This window comes from Rutidosis leptorrhynchoides, chromosome 10 (genome assembly GCF_046630445.1).
Source record: "Rutidosis leptorrhynchoides isolate AG116_Rl617_1_P2 chromosome 10, CSIRO_AGI_Rlap_v1, whole genome shotgun sequence".
In the NCBI taxonomy this organism is placed as follows: Eukaryota; Viridiplantae; Streptophyta; class Magnoliopsida; order Asterales; family Asteraceae; genus Rutidosis; species Rutidosis leptorrhynchoides.
In genome coordinates, this window is record NC_092342.1 from 49048594 (window position 1) to 49057939 (window position 9346).

At 31.0% G+C, this 9346-nt stretch overlaps 1 non-coding gene across 1 annotated transcript; it reads right to left on the minus strand.

Annotated features, from left to right (window-relative positions):
* Positions 1 to 5774: 5774 nt before the first annotated feature.
* Positions 5775 to 5881, minus strand: LOC139873717 (small nucleolar RNA R71). The gene has a single exon (XR_011767443.1). It is a non-coding gene; the product is annotated as a small nucleolar RNA R71 (small nucleolar RNA).
* Positions 5882 to 9346: the final 3465 nt, after the last annotated feature.

Genomic DNA, 9346 nt, shown 5'->3' on the forward strand with positions numbered 1-9346 from the left:
AACTAATGAACTCACTAATCTTTTGGTTGACACTTTAAAGCATGTTTATTCTCAGGTATTAAAGAAATCTTCCGCTGTACAATTGCTCATATTAGGGATAATACTTGGAGTCATTCATGACATATTTCAAAAGACGTTGCATTCGAGTCATTGAGTTCAACAAAATTATTATTAAGTTATTGATAGTTGGATATATTATGAAATGGTATGCATGCCGTCAACTTTCGATGAAATGAAAGTTTTTCTTTTAAAAACGAATGCAATGTTTGTAAAATGTATCATATAGAGGTCAAATACTTCGCGATGTAACCAAATGTGATGTATTCGTCCAGATAGATTAGGACGAGTAGTTATACCGGGTGGGGTTTGTTAGACCCAATAGATCTATCTTTAGGATTCGCGTCAATTAGGGTTTCTGTTCCCTAATTCTTAGATTACCAGACTAAAAAGGGTGATATTCGATTCGATAATCCAATCATAGAATGTAGTTTCGATTACTTGTGTCTATTTCGTAAAACATTTATAAAAGCAGCGCATGTATTCTCAGTCCCAAAAATATATATTGCAAAAGCATTTAAAAAGGGAGGAAATGAAACTCACGATACTGTATTTTGTAGTAAAAATACATATGACGACATTGAACAAGTGTAGGGTTGGCCTCGGATTCACGAACCTATATCAATTGTATTTCAATTAAAACATATAATAGAAATCTCATAATTTCATTTATTAATATATATTATTTATATATATTTTGTAGTTATATAAGATTTATACTAGATTCCATTCAAAACATATACTTTATTTTATATCTTAAATTATATGTTATATATATTTATTTTGTATATGTAATAAGTATGTTTTATGTAAAAAATATTTATTTGTTTAAAAATGATAGTTTTGATATTAATGATTTACTAATAATAATAATGATAATAACTTTATTAAAAATGATAATATTAATAATAATAATGATATTGTTAATAATGATACTTTTATTTAATAATAATAATAATAATAATAATAATAATAATAATAATAATAATAATAATAATAATAATAATAATAATAATAATACTAATAGTTACAAAAGTGATACTAATACTGATATTAATGAAAATAATGATAACTTGTATTATTTTCATAATAATAATATTAATAATCCTAATCATAATAATAACAATAATATAACTATTAGTGATAATAATAATAATAATAATAATAATATTTGTATTTATAATCATAATAAATGAAATTTTTTTATCATAATACTTATATTAGTAATAATCATATCATATTAATAATTATAATACTAAAAATAATCACAGTAATAATGATAATAATAATAATAACAGCCATAATATTCATAACACTTAATAATAATAATAATAATAATAATACTAACAATAATAATCATAATAATAATACTTAATAATAACAATGATAATAATAATAATAAATTTTAAAAATGAAAACTACCTTTTAAAAAAAGTATCTAAAAAGAAAAACCACAGACCGGGCTCGAACCCGTGACCTCTTGCTCACCCGCAAAGGCACCAGACCACTCCTCCATTCTCGTTTTTCTGATTTAATATGTATTCCAATTTTATTTAACTTGTTTTTCTGTGTTCATCATTGATAATGCTAAAAACGAACATATATTTCATAGCATTATTCCTCAAGAAAGACAAACTTTTAGTTGCAATTGTCCTATTTACAAGTGATATTCGTTTAAATAATAAAAGGTGAAGACAAAAGACAGATTCGACGAATTGAAGACGCAAACGACCAAAAAGCTCAAAAGTACAAAATACAATCAATGAGGTTCCAATTATTGATAAGAAACGTCTCAAAATTACAAGAGTACAAGATTCAAAACGAAAAGTACAAGATATTAAATTGTACGCAAGGACGTTCGAAAATCCGGAACCAGGACCAGAGTCAACTCTCAACGCTCGACGCAACGGACTAAAAATTACAAGTCAACTATGCATATGAATATAATATAATATATAATTAATTCTTAAAATTAATATATATATTATATTATATTTAAATAAACGTCGGCAGAAGAAAACAACCAAAAGTGGCTCTCCCCAGCTGGCCATGCGATCGCATGGCCTGGAAGGCATAAATCCATGCGATCGCATGAGCCCCTTTTCCAGATCACAGGCCTATAAAAATCGAGCTTTGGTGCACCATTTTTCAATATATATCAATCTCTCTATCTATATACGTAGTATATATTTATATTTATATTTTAATTTTAATTTTAATTTTAATTCTAATAATAAGGGTATGTTAGCGAATGTTGTAAGGGTGTAAGTCGAAATTCTGTCCGTGTAACGCTACGCTATTTTTAATCATTGTAAGTTATGTTCAACCTTTTTAATTTAATGTCTCGTAGCTAAGTTATTATTATGCTTATTTAATCCGAAGTAATCATGATGTTGGGCTAAAAATATTAAAATTGGGTAATTGGGCTTTGTACCATAATTGGGGTTTGGACAAAAGAACGACACTTGTGGAAATTAGACTATGGGCTATTAATGGGCTTTATATTTGTTTAACTAAATGATAGTTTGTTAATGTTAATATAAAGATTTACAATTGGACGTCCCTATAAATAACCATATACACTCGATCGGACACGATGGGCGGGGTATTTATATGTACGAATAATCGTTCATTTAACCGGACACGGGAATGGATTAATAGCCACTAGAATTATTAAAACAGGGGTGAAATTATGTACAAGGACACTTGGCATAATTGATAACAAAGTATTAAAACCTTGGGTTACACTAAGTCGACATCCTGGTGTAATTATTAAACAAAGTATTAAAATCTTGTTACAGTTTAAGTCCCCAATTAGTTGGAATATTTAAACTTCGGGTATAAGGATAATTTGACGAGGACACTCGCACTTTATATTTATGACTGATGGACTGTTATGGACAAAAACCAGACGGACATATTAAATAATCCAGGACAAAGGACAATTAACCCATGGGCATAAAACTAAAATCAACACGTCAAACATCATGATTACGGAAAGTTTAAATAAGCATAATTCTTTTATTTCATATTTAATTTCCTTTATTTTATATTTAATTGCACTTCTAATTATCGCACTTTTATTTTTTTTGTAATTGTATTTAATTGCACTTTTAATTATCATACTTTTTAATTATCGCATGTTTATTTTATCGCACTTTTATTTATCGCAATTTCATTATCGTTATTTACTTTACGCTTTAAATTAAGTCTTTTATTTATTTAATATTTTACATTTGGTTTTAACTGCGACTAAAGTTTTAAAATCGACAAACCGGTCATTAAACGGTAAAAACCCCCCTTTAAAATAATAATATTACTTATATATATATTCGCATTTTTATAAATTAAACTAATATAGCGTTAAGCTTTGATTAAAAGATTTTCCCTGTGGAACGAACCGGACTTACTAAAAACTACACTACTGTACGATTAGGTACACTGCCTATAAGTGTTGTAGCAAGGTTTAAGTATATCCATTCTATAAATAAATAAATATCTTGTGTAAAATTGTATCGTATTTAATAGTATTTCCTGCTAAAATTTAATAGTATTTTATACCCCTTAGCTTTAACCATCAAGTATTTTTGGCGCCGCTGCCGGGGAACCATCTAGCATAAAATCCGGAAGCGCAACGCTAATATAAAAAAAAAAAAAAATTTACGCTTTTGTAAAAATACGTTTTAATATATTCGAAAATATAAAAAGAAAACAAAAATATAAATATTTTTAAGAGTTTGTTAAATATTTAAGTTCTATAAAAGTTTATTTATCTTTATTTTATAAAAATATAAGTTTTATTTAATTTATATAAATATATTACATAAATATATAAAACAGAAAATTCAACACAGCAAAAAAAAAAAAAAAACACTCGAGTCCAGTACTGTAGCAGCCCACACTGTGGCCCGAAACCCTAGCCCATGCGATCGCATGGCTGGATAACTTAGGACTCATGCGATCGCATGAGCCCGTCTGACACACCACAGTTGACTGAGTACTGCATTAATTACGGTTTATAATTATTATTATTATATTTAAACCCTAATTTGGTTAGATTAGTTAAATATTTAATTTAGTTATTTATTTAATTTGTATTTTTAAGTTTAATTAGTTTTATAAAATATAAAATTAATAGTTTTAGAAAATAAATAATATAAAAATAATATTTTTATAAAAATTGTACTTTTTACAACTTTTAGTATATTTTTATATTTTATCCCTTTTTAATTGTTTTAGCGTAACTTTTGTAATTTTTGCTCGTATTTATTTTTAATTCATAGTTTTTGCTATAGTTATTTTTATTTCTAGATTTTTAGGCTTTGCCGTAAAATCCCTTAAGTGTTTTTTCTTTAGACTAAGATTTAAGTGCTTTAGAATTCTGCGACGTTTTTTTTTTAAGTTTTAGTACCTTTTTAAGATATTGCCATTTGGGATATAGTTTTTCCTGTAAGCTTTAATATTTTTAGACACCTTTTACCTATGTATCAATTATCATTCCAATTAGTAATCTCAATTTGCGATTATAATTTTAAGTTAGTGATAGTAATAAGGTTGGGTTAGTAGAGTTTTTTTTTTAAGTTTTATTGTCATTTTTTTTTTCTTTCTTATTTTTCGACGCCTTTTATTTTTCGATCTTTTATTTTTCGATCTTTTCTTTTTCGACCTTTTTCGACGCGCTCTTTTTCTTTCTTATTTCTCGCCATTCTAGTTTTAGGACATAGATTTTTTTTTTTCTACTTCTTATCTATACTTCTTAAAATTACGAAAATTTATTTTAAGTGGTTAAATTGATAGACATCAAAATTTTCTGGTTCGTAGTAATAGTTGGATTTGTACGTGGACCGGGTTATTGGAGCCAAACAGTCCTCAATTATATTGAGATCAAACGAATCCTGCCCCTCTGCTGCATCTTTTGGCTATTCGAAACGTGGGCAAAATCAGAAAAGTCTATTAATTGGATAACTTATATAATTTTTTCTTTTCTTTTAAAAACTAATAGGATATTCAGTGAATTCACCGAGCAAGACGTTCACCACCTTTTGTACGTTCACCACCTGTAACTAGATCAAGACATCTAGCAAATATTATCGTCATTGATTTTCCTTTAGAATCATCATCCAGTCGACCAAGTACTCCAATTCAAATTTCCGATAATCCATTTTTTGAACCCGACCTCACAATTGAGAATCCGGATAATATTCAGGGACAATTCATAGATCCTGAACCATTAAATTTTTCCTCCGGAACCACCAATCATTCAAACAGAGATTGTTGAGGAACGAACCATTAAATCAGAATCCTCTAGTGATTCGGATTCAACAAATTCAATCATGGAAAATCTGAAACCTTTAAGTATGGAAGACCGAATGAGAGCTAAACGCACTGGCCAAGGTCACGCGATTACTCATCCAGACATTAATGCGCCAGATTATGAAATCAAAGGACAAATTCTACACATGGTGACTAATCAATACCAATTTAGTGGTGCGCCGAAGGAAGATCCAAATGAACATCTTCGTACCTTTAATAGGATCTGCACACTATTTAAAATAAGAGAAGTTGAGGATGAACAGATATATCTCATGTTATTTCCCTGGACTTTAAAGGGAGAAGCCAAAGATTGGTTGGAATCGTTACCTGAAGGGGCGATCGATACATGGGACGTTTTAGTTGAAAAATTTCTTAAACAATTCTTTCCGGCATCTAAAGCCGTAAGACTTCAAGGAGAAATTGTTACATTCACACAGAAGCCAAATGAAACTCTATATGAGGCATGGACAAGATTTGGAAAGTTATTAAGAGGATGTCCGCAACATGGTTTAGATACCTGTCAAATAGTACAAATATTCTACCAAGGATGCGACATCACTACAAGGAAAGACAGAGATATTGCAGCTGGTGGTTCCATTATGAAAAAAACCGAAACTGATGCTTACAAAATTATTGATAACACTGCTTCCCACTCACATGAGTGGCACCAAGAAAAAGATATCGTTAGATCATCTAAAGCAGCTAGAGCCGATTCTAGCCATGACTTAGATTCCATTTCTGCAAAGATAGATGCTGTCGAGAGACAAATGGAAAAGATGACTAAAGATATCCACTCAATACGAATTAGTTGTGAGCAGTGTGGAGGACCACATTTGACAAAAGATTGTCTTAGTATTGAATTAACAATGGAACAAAGAGAGAATATTTCATACATAAACCAAAGGCCTGGAAATAATTATCAGAATAATTATCAACCGCCAAGACCGATTTACAATCAAAATCAGAATTATAACCGAAATATTCCATACAACAACCAACAAGGTCCTAACAATCAACAAGTATCCAATAATACTTACAACTAGCAAAGACCTAATTTTCAAAACAAACCACCACAAACCGATGATAAAAAGCCGAATTTAGAAGATATGATGACGAAGCTAGTTGAAACTCAAACGCAGTTTTTCACATCTCAGAAACAAACTAATGAACAAAATTCTCAAGCATTTAGAAATCAACAAGCTTATATTCAAAACTTGGAACAAGAAGTAAGTAACCTAGCAAGGTTAATAGGTGAAAGAAAATCGGGAAGTCTACCTAGTGATACAAATGCTAACCCCCGGAATGAAACAACTAAAGCCATTACCACAAGAAGTGATACAACACTTAAACCACCTGAAATACCTGTAACTTCTGATGAAGCTATTCCTACTCCACAAGAACCACAACCTGATCAAGATAAGGAAAAAGAACCGGTAGTTGAAAAGGTTAATGAAGATAACACAGCTAAGGATAAACCTTATGTTAAACCATACCAACCACCACTTCCTTACCCAAGTAAAATGAAAAAAGAGAAACTTGAAGCCGAGCAATCCAAATTCTTGGATATGTTTAAACAGATAAATGTAAATCTTCCTTTCATTGATGTGATTTCAGGAATGCCTAGATATGCTAAATTTCTGAAAGATCTAATCTCGAATAGAAAGAAAATGGAAGAACTCTCGGCTGTTACTATGAATGCTAATTGTTCAGCAGTGCTGTTGAATAAGATACCAGAAAAACTATCTGATCCAGGAAGTTTCACAATTCCATGTTTTCTGGGTAGTCTTAGTTCAATAGAAGCATTGGCAGACTTAGGTGCTAGTATAAATTTAATGCCGTTTTCACTATACATTAAACTAGACCTTGGAGAATTGAAACCAACAAGAATAAGCATACAACTAGCCGATCGATCAATAAAATATCCTAGAGGGATAATGGAGAATATGCTAGTTAAAGTTGATACTTTAGTATTTCCAGTAGATTTTGTTGTTCTGGACATGGAAGAAGATTCTCAAGTTCCTCTCATATTAGGAAGACCATTCTTAAACACGGCTAAAGCAATGATAGACGTGTTCGGTAAGAAATTGACCCTAAGTATAGAGGACGAGAGTGTTACCTTTTCAGTTGATAGAGCAATGCAACAACCGCAATCTACAGATGATACATGTTATTATATTCAAACTATAGATTCACATGCATAATTGTTAGAAGAATTTTCAGAATTACAAGGAACAGGAGAATGTTCTTTAGGAGAAGGAACTGAACAAATTGATGAAGCTGAAATGTTAGCTACACTTATAGCTAATGGATATGAACCAACAACAGAAGAAATTCAAATGCTAAAAGAAGAAGACAGATATCGATATAAATCATCGATAGAAGAACCACCGACATTAGAGTTAAAGCCACTTCCAAACCATTTAGAATACGCTTATTTACATGGTGAATCTGAATTACCTGTAATAATATCGTCTTCTCTTACTGAAAATGAGAAATCACAACTCATTTCTGTGTTGAAAGCTCATAAACCAGCAATTGCATGGAAGAATCATGATATTAAAGGAATAAGTCCTTCGTATTGCACACATAAAATCCTTATGGAAGAAGGTCATAAAACGTATGTGCAACGCCAACGAAGACTAAATCCGAATATGCAAGATGTAGTTAAAAAAGAAATTATTAAACTGCTAGATGCAGGTTTAATTTATCCAATCTCTGATAGTCCATGGGTAAGCCCAGTTCAATGCGTGCCTAAGAAGGGTGGCATGACTGTCATTACAAATGAAAAAAATGAGCTTATTCCTACAAGGACTGTAACAGGATGGCGTGTATGTATTGATTATAGAAAATTAAATGACGCCACCAGAAAAGATCACTTTCCCTTACCTTTCATTGATCAAATGTTGGAAAGATTAGCCGGAAATAGTTATTATTGTTTTCTTGATGGATTTTTCGGATACTTTCAAATTCCAATAGCACCCGAAGATCAAGAGAAAACCACATTCACGTGCCCTTATGGTACTTTTGCTTACAAACGCATGCCATTTGGACTTTGCAATGCCCCTGCAACCTTTCAAAGGTGAATGATGGCGATTTTTCACGACATGATAGAAGAATGCATGGAAGTTTTCAAGGATGACTTTTCAGTCTTCGGTGATACATTTGAATCATGTCTAATTAATCTGGAACGAATGCTTATTAGATACGAACAATCAAATCTAGTACTTAATTGGGAGAAATGCCATTTCATGGTTAAAGAAGGCATCGTTCTTGGACATAAAATTTCAAAAGAGGGAATTGAAGTGGATAGAGCTAAAGTAGATGTAATTGCTAAACTTCCACATCCCACCAATGTTAGAGGAGTTAGGAGTTTTCTAGGGCATGCCGGTTTTTACCGACGTTTCATAAAAGATTTTTATAAAATTGCCACTCCTATGAATAAACTCCTAGAAAAGGATGCTCCATTCATCTTTTCAGATGAATGTATCAAATCTTTTAATATTCTTAAAGAGAAACTCACTAATGCGCCGATCATGATAACACCAAATTGGAATCTACCGTTTGAACTAATGTGCGATGCAAGTGATTTTGTAATGGGAGCCGTTTTAGGACAAAGGATTGAAAAACGATTTCAACCTATATATTATGCTAGTAAGACGTTACAAGGAGCACAAACAAATTATACAACTACTGAAAAAGAACTCCTTGCTATTGTCTTTGCTTTTGACAAATTTCGTTCATATCTCGTTCTAGCAAAAACGGTGGTCTATACCGACCATTCTGCTCTTAGATACCTATTTTTGAAACAAGATGCCAAACCAAGATTAATCCGTTGGATCTTACTCTTACAAGAATTCGATATTGAAATCCGAGATAAAAGAGGAGCAGAAAATCTCGCCGCTGATCATCTTTCTCGTCTTGAAAATCCTGAATTAGAAGTTCTAAATGAATCGGCCATACAAGACAACTTTCCTGA